Source organism: Nicotiana sylvestris, chromosome 8 (assembly GCF_000393655.2).
Source record: "Nicotiana sylvestris chromosome 8, ASM39365v2, whole genome shotgun sequence".
Lineage (NCBI taxonomy): Eukaryota > Viridiplantae > Streptophyta > Magnoliopsida > Solanales > Solanaceae > Nicotiana > Nicotiana sylvestris.
This window is the reverse complement of record NC_091064.1, coordinates 198,481,104-198,497,734: the sequence shown is the minus strand read 5'-3', so window position 1 is coordinate 198,497,734 and position 16,631 is coordinate 198,481,104. Positions and strand designations below refer to the sequence as shown.

Genomic DNA, 16,631 nt, shown 5'->3' with positions numbered 1-16,631 from the left:
TATCACGGTAAAAACTTACCTGCAACTATTGTTAAGTTTTCATCGGGTTTAAATTCTCCCATGTTACTTTGGGCAGATAGAGACATTGTTTTCGATAGACCCTTGACTCAAGTCAAGCATAATTACAGCAGTAAGGAAAAGAAATATAGTAGTGAAAAAAGTCGAAAAGAAGCAATAACAACAACGAGGTATTAACAACAAGCATAATCAATATCAGGTAGTAGTAGAACTCTAAGAACAAAACTAGACTAATACCAAAATTAATGGCAAAGGAATTACCGGTTACCATTATGTTATCATCCTAAGTTGCAGCTTTTCTTTTTGCAGTCCCTCCCTAATTAATCTGCCTCTAGTAAGTTAGTGTCATAAAATAAAAACTTTAAAGTAAATAAATCGAAGAAAAGTATAGAGAAAGATTGATATATTATTCAACTTCAAACTGATGTTCATAATGAACTGAAATTTCCTCTATTTATAGAAGAAAGGAAGCAGCTGCGAGACTTTTCATAAGTTGCTTGTAAGCTGTCTGTATGAGTTGCTCGCAACCTGCCTGTTTAATAAGAAGCTGCTGTAAGTTTTTTATTGAGTTGCTTGCAACCTGCCTCATCAGCTACTTGTAGATAAACTTCAATGGAGTATCAAATGGATAATCTTCCTGCAGCGGATTAATAAATGAACATCCACAATAATATTTTCATAACAATCTCCCTTGGATGTTCATTATTAAATGCCTCGTTAAAACCTTACTAGGAAAAATCCCGTGGGAAAAAATCTAGTCAAGGAAAAAGAGTACACTAATAGAGTATATTGCAAGCTGCCTCATTAAAAACCTTATCAGGAAAACCTAATGGGAAAAAACCTGGGCAAGAAAAAAAAGAGTACAGTACATACTTTACTCCCCCTGATAAAGACGTTATTTCAAATACCTAAGGCTTCGCATTCCAACCTTGTATAACATATTCTTGAAGGTTGCAGTTGGTAAAGACTTGGTGAACAAATCTGCCTGATTTTTAGTTGAATGGATTTGTTGCACATCAATCTCACCATTTTTATGAAGATTATGTGTGTAGAATAATTTTGGTGAAATGTGCTTAGTTCTATCTCCTTTTATAAATCCTCCTTCATACATACAACATTGTCTTCATACAAAATTGTGGGTCTTCTATGACATTTCAAACCATAATTTTCTTGAATGAAATGAATTCCTGATCTCAACCATACACATTCCTTACTTGCTCCACATATAAACACGTAACCGGTTTGGAATCTAGCTTTATAGGGATCAAATATATAACTTGCATCTCCATAACCAACAAGATTTGTACTACCTTTGTTTGCCTAAAGCAAACTCATATCAAGAGTTTCCTTTAAATATCGTAATATATGCTTAATCCAATTCCAATGTCTCCGTGTAGGAGAAGAGATATATTTTGCTAGTAAATAAACATAAAATGCTATGTCACGCCTTATAGTATTAGCAAAATACATAAGTGCACCAATTATACTGAGATATGGTATTTCAGGACCAAGGATTTCCTCATCCTCTATTGGAGGTTGGAACGGATCCTTATTCACTTCAAGTGATCAAACAACCATTGGTGTACTCAATGGGTGCGCTTTGTCCATGTAAAAGTATTTTTAAGATCATTTCTGTATAGGCAGATTGATGGATAAAGATTTTGTCTGCTAAATGCTCAATTTGCATACCAAGACAAAGTTTTGTCTTTCCAAGATTTTTCATCTCAAATTATTTCTTAAGATATTCAATTGCCTTTTGGAGCTCTTCTGGAGTTCCAACAAGATTGATGTCATTAACATAAACAACAAGCATAACAAATTCTAATGACATTTTCATTATAAAAATACATGGACAAACAACATCACTTATGTAACCTTCTTTCAGCAAATATTCACTGAGGCGGTTATACCAGATGCGCCCAGATTGCTTTAAATCGTACAAAATCTTTGTAATTTGATCGAATACATTTCTCAAGACTTTGAATTATAGTCTTCAAGCATTTTAAATTCTTTAGGGATATTCATATAGATTTAATCAAGTGAGTCATATAGGTTATGACTTGCATTTAAATGGCATGACATCTTCAGGTGTCTGGACTACAGATCCGATCCTCACAATCTTTTACAAATATTGTGCACTATATTGTATCAAATATATCGTCAACGATTATTTTGTATCAGTTCCTAAACGATATAACTTATTGAGATCTCATCACGTTCTTTATTTTCAGTTACCTGAACTTCTTCTGGAGTTTCATGAAATGTTATGTCGTGGGTTCTTCTAGAGCTCATTTCCTCCTCATTATGATCATTTTGATCGTTTGCTCCTATCATTTCAAGGATTGTTACCTATGGAACCGATCAGTTTACTACGCTTCATGCTTGCAGTAAACTTTATCCTTTAAGGACTTTAATTTTAATAGGAGCATTTGCAGCTGAAATATGATATTTAATTTTGGATCAACAAATGCTTCTGGCATTTAACTTGAATTATCTTCTGAATGAGGATCATATTAATGATAATTTATTTCATATAGCATATTCTTCAGCTGCTTATTCCATCCCCAAATGTTAAAAAACTAACATATATCCTCAATCTTCTTTGAAAACTCTATCTTCGTGCATTGTGGTAGAGGAATTAATCATATACCACACATCAAAAGTTATTAGATAGTAAAAATATTTGGTTTCTGATTCTAAATCAATTATGAGGAAAGACTTATTATATATTGTTGGCCTGATGCATACAAGTGCTGATGTATGCAATTTAGAAAATCTTAAACATGAAGCTTTGTTATCATAAGAAATAGTTTAGCCGTTAATAAGAGGTATTCAATGCTAAACCATCTTGGATATAAACTAGCGTTATCAAGATGAACTATCTTGATTTCATAATCTGAAAATTATGCTATTAATTGAGAAAAGCAATTTCAAATGCCAAACTGCAGGTTGACAATAATCGCACATGTAACCATCTCATATATGCATCTATAAGTGATTCATATGATAGGTGAACGGGTCCATATTCACCTTTTATATATTTCACGATTAGGGGTTTTAGTCCCAATTTTAGCTTGTACAATCAATTTATTTTGAGAACAAGGAATACAAGAGATTTTTTGAAGAATCTTCTAGTTCTTCAGTATATGCTTATCTGTACTCTCAAATAACTCATTTAAAAATAAAAAATAAAAATTTCAAGTTTATCATGACATGTGCCATCTCTTAGTAAACTTCTGGTTTACTATCGCATAAACTTTTGCACTAGTAAACTTCTGATTTACTGTGTCTACTTTTGTATCGACAAATTTCTAATTTACTATAGCTACTTTTACCTCGGTAAAACTTCTGATTTACTGTGACTGCTTTTGCATGACTAAACTTCTGATTTACTATGATATATGAGAAGAATAAAGAGAGTAACTTCTCACACACATATTATTTTACCCCTTATGATTATGGAAACATGAAGATTTTCATTATTCCAATCATTTGTAATTTCAATATGATAGCCATCTGTATTAGTAAACTTTGTGTTTACTATAATATATATTTTGACCATAATCATATTATATGAATGACATATTTGTATATAAGCTCTTCGAGAGTCTTCATTTATTATCCACAATCTAATATTATTCGGACACTATTGGTGTCATGCGTCTTCTAGACAAACAATTAGCTCTTCAGGAGTTTTTAATACATTTTGTACTATCAAATATCGTTCAGAAACTTCTGGTATCATGAGAGAATTATAATCAAAGGAAAAATATAAAGATAATTTTAAATTTATAAATAACAACAAAGTAAGAATTTTAATATTTCCATCACTAACTTTGTGACAAGTATCTCCTTCAAGGAGAAATACCATTAACATCTGAATATTTTGTATCAATGTTACAACCACATAGTCATTGCATCCTTTAAGGAAAGATACACGAGTTGTTATTTCCTTCAGGAAACTAAATAACTAACCATAATATATTAATGTGGTTGTAGTAGAAAGCATTCTTGTAGAATGCTTTTTCCTTAGAATAATTCTTAATAAAATTATCCAAGATGTTTTACGTACAACGGGTACGCGAGACAATGATCTTTATGCTACAAAAATAATATTTATACTGTTTTATAATATTTTTCTACTTCAGAAGGAAATTTCAAAGATTTACTACTTCAGGGGCAAATTTGAAGTATGGAAGATTAAGGATATGTTCTCTTAATCGTATTACCTATTCTTGACGTGAGTTGTGATATCTTCACAACCAAGAGCGTGTTCATATTTCAAGATTTATTAATATTGCCCCATTCATTTCAGGAAATAGATTAATATTTATAAAAAATTCTCATCCTTCAAGGAATAGAATATAATTATCTCAACATGCATTAACCAACTCACATTGTAATGCTTCGAACCTCTTTTTTTTTATTTGCTACTTCGGGAGAAAAACGAGACATGTATGTAATATGGAGAATTTTTCTCTAACTTATCTTCAATTGTAACCATAACAAACCTAAATTATCACTTATGGTCGTCATAAGTATATACCATGTCTGGTGGTTATATGATCATGCTCAACTGTGTCTATTAAAAGACTAAACGGACGTTGCAAATATAATTCGGGGTATTATGCCCCGAGTCGAATCCCATAGGGAATTAACGTATCAAGAGAAGCCTTTAAAGTACTAAATTCTTATGAGTCGACCTTCTCAAACTTTGTAAATAACAAGTGGTGTTATGGTCACTACTCCAACTAATAGAATCGATAAAATGAAGATTAACTACTACACAGTTGTAGACAATTGGAATAAAGGTCTAAGGTAATGGTTTCCCCCGTTGTTGAATTCCTTAGTCGTATGTTTCTTATAGTTATGAATTAGTTGTCTCAATCGATCATGAACTCTCCAGCTATCATAACTCTCTCTCAAGTAATTATGATAATTTACTAGACGCACTCTCTCAATATACACTAGCTAGATTCGCATTACAGTTCACTTAGATCGCACCCGAGGTATCGTTATCTCTACTCCAACCTCTAAACCCTCGGTTATGACTCTCGCCTATACTCTAGGAGTGATGTTGTTCAAACAATTACCTAAATATGCACTCTCTCTCAAGATGATACATAATAAATAGGAACGGCTAATTGAGGATCCTTTCAACTAACCAAAATCAAAACGTAGTTGAACAAATAGAGATTAACAACCAATTCAAACTATATTAATATAACAACAAGTTCATCCACAACGGGTTCACCCAAAACCTTAGATTAAAAGAGTTAGCTACTCATAACAATGATGTTCATCACAATAATTAAATTCAGTACAAATGATAAAAACAAAAGGAAGAAGAGAAGAACTTGATGTAGAATACTCCTCCTTGCCTCTTGCCTTTGTTTTTCTTGCTCTCAACTATCAAAAGCTGCACACACACCCCTTGGGCGAGCTTGACCTTCTATAGGTTAAGTGAATTTGCCCCCTAGACTTCCAAATTTATCCCCAGGAATTATTTTTCGGAACTGGGCTAGCGCGGCCGCGCTAGTAGCCATACCATTCTGCCTCGACCATCTGGGCTAGCGCGGTCGCGCTAATGGCCGCGCTAGTCCAGGACTTCATTTGGTCGATTCTCTTTCTCGTCGTCTCGCTTACTCAGCTCCTAGGGGTCTTTCTTGCTTCAATGCAGCTCCAATCACATCTTTAAGGCCTTATATAAGCTCCTCATTCCTGCAACACAATTTAGAGCTCATCTTTCATCATTTGATTATATTAGAGCATTGAAACATAATCAAGTTGGGGCAAAACAATCGTCAAATGACATAAATCTAGCCCAATATCAACACCCCACACTTAAATCTTTGCTAGTCCTCTAGCAATCCACCACCTTTTATGAAGTTTTCTTCACTAAGCATTCTTCCCTAATGCATCACACCACGAACGGATCACATGAGTTACACCTAGTAGTGAACAATCTTAGCCTCAAAAGTTGAGTCTCACGTGCCGTGCAATATTCATACTTTCTCAAGCTACTCTACACAGAAGTCAAGACGTGCCTTTCCTCCATGAATCATATGCCCTTACCTTCACACAAAGAGAGTAGTTCCACATATAATGATATTTAGAACAATTAGGAACTTAGATAGATAAACTTCACTCACTCTCAAAAAGTACATTCACATGTCATAAAGATGCACCATAAGCTTGCCCGTACTGTACTACTCTACTAATTGAGCCACTCAGTCTAAGATCAATAGGACTTCACTTGGTTGTAATGTAGGCTAAGGGACGGGTAAGATATATTTGGTGTAGTGACTAACCTCCCTAAGCACTTTTTAATACAATTACATTAACATTCAAAACCATACTTTTGTCAACCAAACATTTCACCACCGTTCTTTTATTTACCACAACCCCATCCATTAGGTGCAATTATAGCAAACCACCACTTCTCAACCACTATATTATTTTCTTTTTTTATGGTGGTGCTTCATTTCTTATGCGACAAAATTCTACACCTTTTTCGATTTCCGTGGTTCCACTCAAAAACCAAACCCCACACCACACCTTTGCCTTTGCATAATTCTCAATACCATTCAAGTGCTTATGTGAGGAAAGAGGGTTTAACTAGAAGGCTATTCAAACAATTGGGTAAGGTTTGCAATGTGGTTGCCAAGGAAATAGGCTTATAGGCTCAACGGGGTTAACTAAGATGTATTGCAGTTAGGTGGGTTTACTTTATAAGTCTGGCTCAACAAGGAATTGCCTATATCGCTTCTAAGACTGAATGAAGCTACTATTTCGCTTTGCAAACACACAGGGCAAGTTCTAGGCATCAAATGTGAATCATGGAATACAGTAAAACTCACACATATGACACATGACTCATTCAAGATTGGCTTATCAAGACACTCTCTTCTGAGTATTCAAGTCAGTCATGAATATACAATTTAAGGCACTTTAGCAAGAATCGACTACTGAGAATAAGCGTTACACTCTAGTGTCTATTGTGTTCAGGTGTAATAACGCTAGAGGCTTTTCTTTTCGAATTCAGCTCGTTAGCCCATTAATCCTAATTTAAAAACTAAAAAGAAAACAAAATGAATACAAAACTACCTATACCCGGTTCAAGTTAAACCCTTGGAAAAGAACCGTGGCCCAAAGAAAAACCAAGGGGGAGTTACTACACTACCTAAAAAAAAAGAAAATAATAATAAAAAAATCTTTTTGTAATTTTAAATTGTTTTTTATATACTAACTTCCCTCAAGAAAATTATCTAAAGGATCCGTCATCAGGAAGAGTCTTCATTTTCAATTTTTTTATTTTTATATTTTTATGCTCGACTTAGTCCAAGCTACTTACCTATTTTAAACTAATCAACTCCTACTTAATCATCAAAGCAATCAAAGCTAACGCACTAAAAGAATCAAAACAAAACAAAACCATCCAAAATCAACTAGTCAAAGGTTACAGTTACATATATACAATGAAGTATCCCCACCCCACACTTATAATGAAGACATGTTCCCATGACTTTAAAAATTAAAGAGTAGTGAGGTACTTCCCTGATGGCTCACTCCTGGTCGGAGACGGTGTCTGGGTTCATGTTGCACGCGCGACCCAGAGCTCTCAACCAGCCCAAGAACTTCTTTTCAGACTTCACCTGTCTGTCAGCCACGGCCTCAACACGGGTACCTAAATCTGTGACTGAAGTACGTAACCCAGCCATCTCTTGTTCCAAATTGGTCATGTGGGTGCTCCTGCGTGGCTGTGAAGATGTGGATGCCTTAGATGGCACTGCAGCTGCTACAGGGTGCTTCGGGGACTGGGGTTCGTTCCTCACATTCTCCTCTTCTTCATCCCCATCGTCTGAGTCGTCAGAGCTACCACTACTCTCTTCCTCTACTGCTGCTGGCTCCTTTCTCGTGGTTACTTTGTCCGCTCGGAACTTGCGGTCCTTTTTCACGAGCCCATCCGCAGCTAGATTTTCGGGCACTCGAGCATACCTGCAAAGTTGAGTTATTAAAGAAGGGAAGAAGAATCCATACTTTTTATTCGGCTGCAGATGAACATCTCGTGAATTGTTTTAGGGCGTGTGTTTTGGTGTGTGGGGGGGTTTGTTAGATGTGGGTTATTAGATGGGGTGGGGGGAATTTGGACTGAAGAAAGAAAAAAAACAATTGAATGATACAAAAGAAAATAAGAACAAGTGTAAATTTACGTTTTAAAAAAAAACGTCCCTGAGTAGCGCGTTCAGATACGCGATCGCTCTAGTCTATCGCGTCCAAGGTAAAGAGTTTTGCCAATTTAGCGTGTTCACTAGCGCAGCCATTAGCGCGATCACGCTAGTAGCACGGACAGTAGCGCGGTCCAGGCAGAAAGTTTTGGAAATTTAGCGCAGCCAGTAGCGCGATCGCGCTAGTAGCGCGACCGCGCTAGGATGCTTCAATTTGTTTTTACACTTTTCACCTAATTTTTCCATTTTTCGATTGCCTTATCACCCGCCCATTGTCACCTGCATTGGTTAGCATTTTCAAAAACTCACAATTAACCACTACTACTACCGTCGAGTTTCCTCCCGACCAGCGCCTTAGTTAACGTCGTGACACGACGTAGATCAATTGCATTTATGGCTCGCTCGACCTTTGTGGTTCAACGAGAAGTACGACGGACAGCTCTTTCGGTTCATCCATCCCAACATACAGTTTGAGTCGTTGTCCATTAACCTTGAAGGTGTTAGTGCTATCTTCACTGGTTATCTCCATAACCCCTGACGGGAACACTTCGGTCACCCTGAATGGCCCAGACCATCGGGACTTAAGCTTACCAGGAAACAATCTCAACATCGAATTGTACAACAATACCTTGTCTCCGGGTTTGAAATTTCTATCCACAATGTGTTTGTCATGTAGCCTCTTCATTCTTTCCTTGTAAAGTCTCGTGCTTTCAAAGGCGTGATATCTGAATTCCTCCAACTCATACAACTTTGTCAGTCGATTTTCTCCAGCCTCATCAGGGTTCATGTTCAATTGCTTTAGTGCCCACCAAGCTCGATGTTCTATCTCCACAGGCAAGTGATAGGCCTTCCCAAATACCAACTTGTACGGTGACATACTAATAGGTGTTTTGAATGTAGTCCTATAGGCCCGGAGCGCATCGTCAAGCTTTTTCGCCCAATCAGTTCTTGTGGCGTTTACAGTTTTAGTGAGCACACTCTTGATCTCACGGTTTGAGACCTCTACCTGTCCGCTTGTTTGAGGGTGATACGGGGTTGCCACCTCATGGTGCACGTCATATTTGGCTAGTAACTTCTCAAATACACGGTTGCAAAAGTGCGTGCCTCCGTCACTAATGATGGCTCTCGAAATCCCGAATTGGGTGAATATATTCTTCTTCAAGAACCCCACCACCACCCTCGAATCATTGGTGGGGAATGATGCAGCTTCCACCCATTTGGATACATAATCTACTGCAACAAGTATGTACTTATTGCCGTAAGAACTGACGAAGGGACCCATGAAATCAATTCCCCAAACATCGAACACCTCAACTTGCTGAATTGGATTCATGGGCATCTCATGTCTACGGGATATGTTTCCCGTTCTTTGGCATTTGTTGCAGACCTTTAACCATTGGTGAGCATCTTTAAAGATTGTTGACCAGTATAACCCGGCCTCTAACACCTTCGCTGCTGTCTGAACTCCTCCAAAATGTCCTCCATAAGGTAACGCATGACAAGCCTGCAAAATAGAACATTGTTCTATCTCGGGGACGCATCTCCGGATCATGTTGTCAATACAAATTTTAAACAAATGCGGTTCATCCCAGTAGTAGTTTCGGCAGTCATGATAAAATCATTTCTTTTGAACATAGGAGAGTTCATATGGTTCAATGCCACAGGCCAAATGGTTTGTAATATCAACATACCATGGCACATCGTCCACACTTGTGGCTAGCAGCTGCTCTTCTGGAAAGGTTTCCAGAATATCCTCAGACTCAATTGTATTTTCAGCACCTTCAAGGCGTGACAAATGATCAGCGACTTAGTTCTCCGTGCCCTTACAGTCACGAATCTCCAAGTCAAACTCTTGCAGAAGCAGCACCCAACGAATTAGGTGCGGCTTGGACTCTTTTTTATCAACTAAATACCGAATGGCTACGTGATCTGTATACACGATCACCTTCGACCCGATCAAGTAAGACCTGAACTTATCAAAGGCAAACACGACAACCAACATTTCTTTTTTAGTTACCGTGTAATTAAGTTGAGCACCATTCAACATCCTACTTGCGTAGTAAATAGGGTGCATTACCTTATTGTTGCGATGTCCCAACACGGCTCCCACATCGTAGTCACTAGCATCGCACATGAGTTCAAACGGTTGCTCCCAGTTGGGAGCAATTATAATTGGTGTTGTGACTAGCCACTTCTTTAGTTCCTCAAAAGCCACCCTGCAATCATCAGAAAACACAAATGGGTTATCCTTTTCGAGCAACTTACAGAGGGGATTGGCGATCTTGGAAAAATCTTTGATGAATTGCCGGTAGAAGCCTGTGTGTCCCAGGAAGCTACGAATAGCCTTGACTGATGTGGGAGGTGGAAGTTTTTCTATCACGTCGACTTTGACTCTGTCCACCTCAATCCCTTTACTCGACACTAAGTTCCCCAAGACGATTCCTTCTTGTACCATGAAGTGGCACTTCTCCCAATTCAACACTAGATTCGTCTCGATGCACCTCTTCAGTACACGGTTTAAATTTGCTAGGCATTCATCGAACGAATTTCCTACCACTAAAAAATCATCCATGAAGACCTCCATAATGTCTTCCACCATGTCTGTAAAAATGGCCATCATGCACCGTTGGAATGTTGCAGGTGCATTACAAAGACCAAATGGCATTCTCCTGAAGGTAAACACTCCGTAAGGGCAAGTAAATGAAGTCTTTTCCCTATCCTCCGGAGCAGTAGAAATCTGGTTGTACCCCGAGTATCCATCCAAAAAATAGAAGTGTGACCTCCTTACCAATCTATCTAACATCTCATCAATGAAAGGAAGTGGGAAGTGGTCCTTCCGGGTGGCTAGATTTAGCTTTCTATAATCCATGCAAATTCTCCAGCCTGTGACGGTTCTTGTAGAGATCAATTCGTTGTTATCATTCTTAAATACTGTCATGTCACCCTTTTTAGGTACACATTGAACTGGGCTAACCCAACTACTATCAGAAATTGGGAAAATGATTCCCGCATCTAACCACTTGATCACTTCTTTCTTCACCACCTCCTTTATATTGGGGTTCAGCCTTCTTTGGTGTTCCTTGGAAGGTTTGTGTCCCTATTCCAGTAAAATTTTGTGCATACAGTATGCAGGGCTGATTCCCTTTATGTCTGCCATGGTCCACCCAACGGCAGTCTTGCATTCCTTAAGTACCTGCAAGAGTTGTTGAGCCTGCACATCTAACAAACTAGATGAGATAATAACAGGTAATGCGGAGTCAGGTCCAAGAAACTCATACCTGAGATGGGCTGACAATGGCTTTAACTCCAGCTTTGGTGGTTCTTCGATTGATGGCTTGGCTGGAGGAGTTTCTCTGTTTTCCAGGTGCAAGGGCTCAAATTCAAGAGTTTTATCCCAGAACCCTCTACCCTCTATTGCCATCACCCATCCAGCCAGTTCTTCGCCCTTTACCTCATCTAAATTCATTAAACACGCAGCGATGGAGTCTTCAATAGTCAGCAGTTCATCATCGGTCTCTACGATTACATCCACGGCATCAATAAGAGAGCAATTGGCGAATTCATTTGGTCGCCTCATAGATTTCTGCACGTTGAATGTTATCTCTTCATCGTTCAACCTCATCTTTAACTCCCCAATTTCATAATCAATTAAAGCTCTACCCGTGGCCAGGAATAGTCTTCCTAAAATTATGGGAATCTCTTCATCCACTTTACAGTCTAAGATTACAAAATCTGCAGGGAAGACAAATTTCCCTACCTGAATCAACACATCATCCAGAATACCAGAGGGTCGCTTTACCGTCCTGTCAGTCAGCTGAAACAACATAGAGGTGGGTCTAGCTCTTCCAATAACCAACCTCTTATAAATTGTCAGGGGAATAAGATTAATGCTGGCCCCTAGATCACACAGTGCTTTAGCAAAGGCAAAATCACCAATAGTGCATGGGATTGTAAAGCTCCTTGTGTCAGACAGCTTTTTCGCAATTGGTCTGGTCACTACTGCACTACAGGTCTGAGTAAGAGTAACTGTGGCCAAGCCTTGGAAATCAAATTTTCGGGACATTAAGTCCTTCATCATTTTTGCATACCCAGGCATCTCTTTCAAAGCATCAATCAAGGGAATATTTACCTGGATTTGTTTTAGCATCTCCAAAAACTTCTTGTATTGCTCCTCTTTTTGGTACTTAGCTAGCCTCTGAGGAAAGGGTGCAGGAGGTCTCTTCTTTCCAATCATTTGACTTCGATATTTATCAGCTGCCACATCAACCACTAGTTCCTGTGCTATCTCAGCTTCTTTCTCGATCTCCATTTGAATGCTACTTTCTTCCTGGGCAGGCTGGACTGTCACCTCTGTCAGTTTTGTTGATTCATCCAACTCAATGGGCACTGATATGAGTGTCTCATCCTCCCTGGCTTCTCGAGCCCTTTCTTGCTCGACATCCAAATCTCTGCCACTCCGTAGGCTTATCGACATCATCTGCTTTGGGACTTGATCTTTTAGATTTACCTGGGTATCTGCAGGTAGTGTTCCATGAGAGCGATTGTTCAGAAACATCAAAATTTGGCCCATCTGCATTTCAATATTTTTGATCGTTGAATCATGTGCATCTACTCTCTCGCTAATCTTTGCATTAGACCCAATAACCTGTTGCATCATTGCTTCCAGTCTAGCAAACCCATCTTTCTGCCTTCCACTATACTGCTGCTAAGAAGGGTGATACCCCTATTGTTGATTCTGATTACTGTATCCCTGTGGCCTTGGGTAAGGTGCTATATTATTAGGGGGTCTCATACCTCCCACATTCCCACTGTTGAACTGTGATTGTGATGGCTTGTACTGTTGATTCTGTTGGCCCCAACTCTGACTACCCTCTCTCTGGCCCCCATAATTAGTCACATAGTTCATATCTTCAGAGTAATGCTGATGATCGTGTTCTGCTTTCCATTGGTTACCAATTGGATGACTAATGCAAGATGTGCACAAGCCCCCATTAGTAGTATCTACAATATGTACATGCTGCTTTTGCCCTGACTCTTCCACCTTTTTGGTGAGTATGCTCATCTGTGTCAATAAGGTGGCCATATTTTCAGCCATTGAATTGGATGGATCTAAAGGCACTGAGTGCACCACTGGAGTGATTGGTGCATTTCTGGTTATCCATCCCAAAATCTACGCCATCTTGTCAAGCAGACCTTGACCTTCTCTCCACGTTTTACTCAAAAATGCTCCACCGGCTGAAGCATCAACAATGTTCTTCACGCTATCTGATAATCCTATGTAGAACCGCTATCCCAACATCAAATCTGGAATGCCATGGTGCGGACATATGACCAACATTCCTTTAAAACGCTCCCATATTTCATGCAATGTTTTCGTTGGTCTCTGTTTAAAACTCAAAATGTCATCAATCTGTTAAGCGGTTTTGTTGAGGGGGTGGAACTTGTTCACGAATTGCCTGACTAACTCCTCCCAAGTTGTTATGGAATTTATGGGGAGTGAGTTTAACCAGGTTTGAGCAGCTCCTATCACTGAAGGTGGGAATAATAGCAACTTGATTGCTTCTAGAGTTACATTGGGCTGCCTTTGGGTTTTGCAGATTGACAGAAAAATTTTCAAATATTGTTGAGGATCTTCGACTTGTGACCCCGAAAATTATCCCTTGTTTTGCAACAAATGCAGCATGTTATTCATGATTTGGAAGGATTCAGCTTGTATCTGCGGGACTAAAATCGAGGTGGCCAGATTTTCAGCTGTGGGTTGTGCTTAGTCATAGAGAGCCGCCTCTGGCACAAGAGGTGCCATTGGCGCTATTGGTATAGATGGGTGTTCTTCGTGATCTCCATTGCTATTTCTAATGGGTGAGTTGTTTGTTTTACGGTTGGCCCAGTTCAAGGTCTTAAAAAAATTCTCGGGATTTGGTAATGCTTCAAATACTTCACCAGTTCTCAATGAGTTTCTAGGCATGCACCTGTGCAACCAAGTTGACAAACGTTAAAAATTTCAATGTAAAAGTTGGGTATAGAGAGAACTAACTACACTAAGATTTTTTGTACTTCTTTCAATCGTAATTGATAATACCGTTAACTCCCCGGTAACGGTGCCAAAATTTGATCACGCTCAACTGTGTATATTAAAAGACTAAGCGGGTGTTGCAAATATAATCCGGGGTATTATGCCCCGAGTCGAATCCCACAGGGAATTAACGTATCAAGAGAAGCCTTTAAAGTACTAAATTCTTATGAGTCGACCTTCTCAAACTTTGTAAATAACAAGTGGTGTTATGGTCACTACTCCAACTAACAGAATCGACAAAACGAAGATTAACTACTACGCAGTTGTAGACAATTGGAATAAAGGTCTAAGGTAATGGTTTCCCCCATTGTTGAATTCCTTAGTCGTATGTTTCTTATAGTTATGAATTAGTTGTATCTATCGATCAAGAACTATCCAGCTATCATAACTCTCTCTCAAGTAATTATGATAATTTACTAGACGCACTCTCTCAAGCTACACTAGCTAGATTCGCATTACAGTTCACTTAGATCGCACCCGAGGTATCGTTATCTCTACTCCAACCTCTAAACCCTCGGTTATGACTCTCGCCTATACTCTAGGAGTGATGTTGTTCAAACAATTACCTAAATATGCACTCTCTCTCAAGAAGATACATAATAAATAGGAACGGCTAATTGAGGATCCTTTCAACTAACCAAAATCAAAACGTAGTTGAACAAATAGAGATTAATAACCAATTCAAACTATATTAATATAACAACAAGTTCATCCACAACGGGTTCACCCAAAACCTTAGATTAAAAGAGTTAGCTACTCATAACAATGATGTTCATCACAATAATTAAATTCATTACAAATCATAAAAACAAAAGAGAGAAGAGAAGAACTTGATGTAGAATACTCCTCCTTGCCTCTTGCCTTTCCTTTTCTTGCTCTCAGCTATCAAAAGCTGCACACACACCCCTTGGGCAAGCTTGACGTTCTATAGGTTAAGTGAATTTGCCACCCAGACTTCCAAATTTACCCCCAGGAATTATAATCCGGAACTGGGCTAGCGCGGCCGCGCTAATGGCCGTGCTAGTAGCCTTACCATTCTGCCTCGACCATCTGGGCTAGCGCGGTCGCGTTAGTGGACGCACTAATGTTCGCGCTAGTCCAGGCCTTCATTTGGTCGATTCTTTTTCTCGTCGTCTCACTTACTCAGCTCCTAGGGGTCTTTCTTGCTTCAATGCAGCTCCAATCACATCTTTAAGGCCTTATATAAGCTCCTCATTCCTGCAACACAATTTAGAGCTCATTTTTCATCATTTGATTATATTAGAGCATTGAAACATAATCAAGCTGGGGCAAAACAATCGTCAAATGACATAAATCTAGCCCAATATCATTATATTTTTTGCAAACTCTTTTTTATGGCAAATAGGAATATTTATGTTAGTACTACGTAGTGTTTAAGACATTCAATCATACCCCATTACAAAAAAATGCATTGTTCCTTTTGGTCCTTCATTACAAAAGATTCAACAGAAGATGGAGGTTGTGCATAATATTTCTTCACCCTTGTTTGTACATCAGCCTCCTTTGCTAGTTGGTGTGCCACTTTATTCCCTTGCCAGAAAACGTGTCGTAGGACCACTTCCTTCTCCTAGTGCATTAACAATCTATATTCATTAACAACATCGTCATATAGTCTATTGCCTTGTTGTATAGACTGTATTACCTCTGTAGAATCTGTTTCAATCTACAGTAGGAACACTCTGTATTCTTGCGTTGTTTGGAGTCCCTCAAGGAGAGCCTTGAGTTCTGCCTCAAGTGAACCATTTCTATGAGTAGATTTTGTAAAACCTACGACCCAATTTCCTTATGTGTTTCTGAATACACCTATTTTTTTGCAAACTCTAATGGAGTTTAAGTAGACCTTTCTTTGTTATCACATGACAATTCAAATATGATTCATTAGACAAGTAATGATATAATATTAAAGGACATGGCTGCCAAAGCGTAATTGAAACCTGAAAAATTAATTAGAGAAGTAAACAGTGATGCCTATATATATATATATATGTTGGTGCAATAGTCCTTGTATGGGTATCATCCTTCTTAATCATTAGCCATATGTATTGATTTGCAGCTCTATCTCAAGAAGCAATATTGCTCACATGGATAAAACAAAATTATTAGAGCATCATAACGTTTGTAGTAAATAATAGTTGTCCATACAGAAAAATACTTAACATGCGAAAGCAAGATTAGACACAAACCTTGTTCAAAGTTATGAGATTTCTAGGTACATCTACCTACGCAGCTTTGGCTTTCATCGTCTTTTGCTCCAAATTATCTCAAGTTAGAGATAACTATATATTTAAATA

The 16,631-nt window shown here is 38.5% G+C and overlaps 1 non-coding gene across 1 annotated transcript; it reads left to right on the top strand.

The window, feature by feature from the left end:
* The first annotated feature begins 13,555 nt into the window (after nt 1–13,555).
* LOC138876633 (small nucleolar RNA R71) lies at nt 13,556–13,662 on the top strand. The gene has a single exon (XR_011401976.1). It is a non-coding gene; the product is annotated as a small nucleolar RNA R71 (small nucleolar RNA).
* Nucleotides 13,663–16,631: the final 2,969 nt, after the last annotated feature.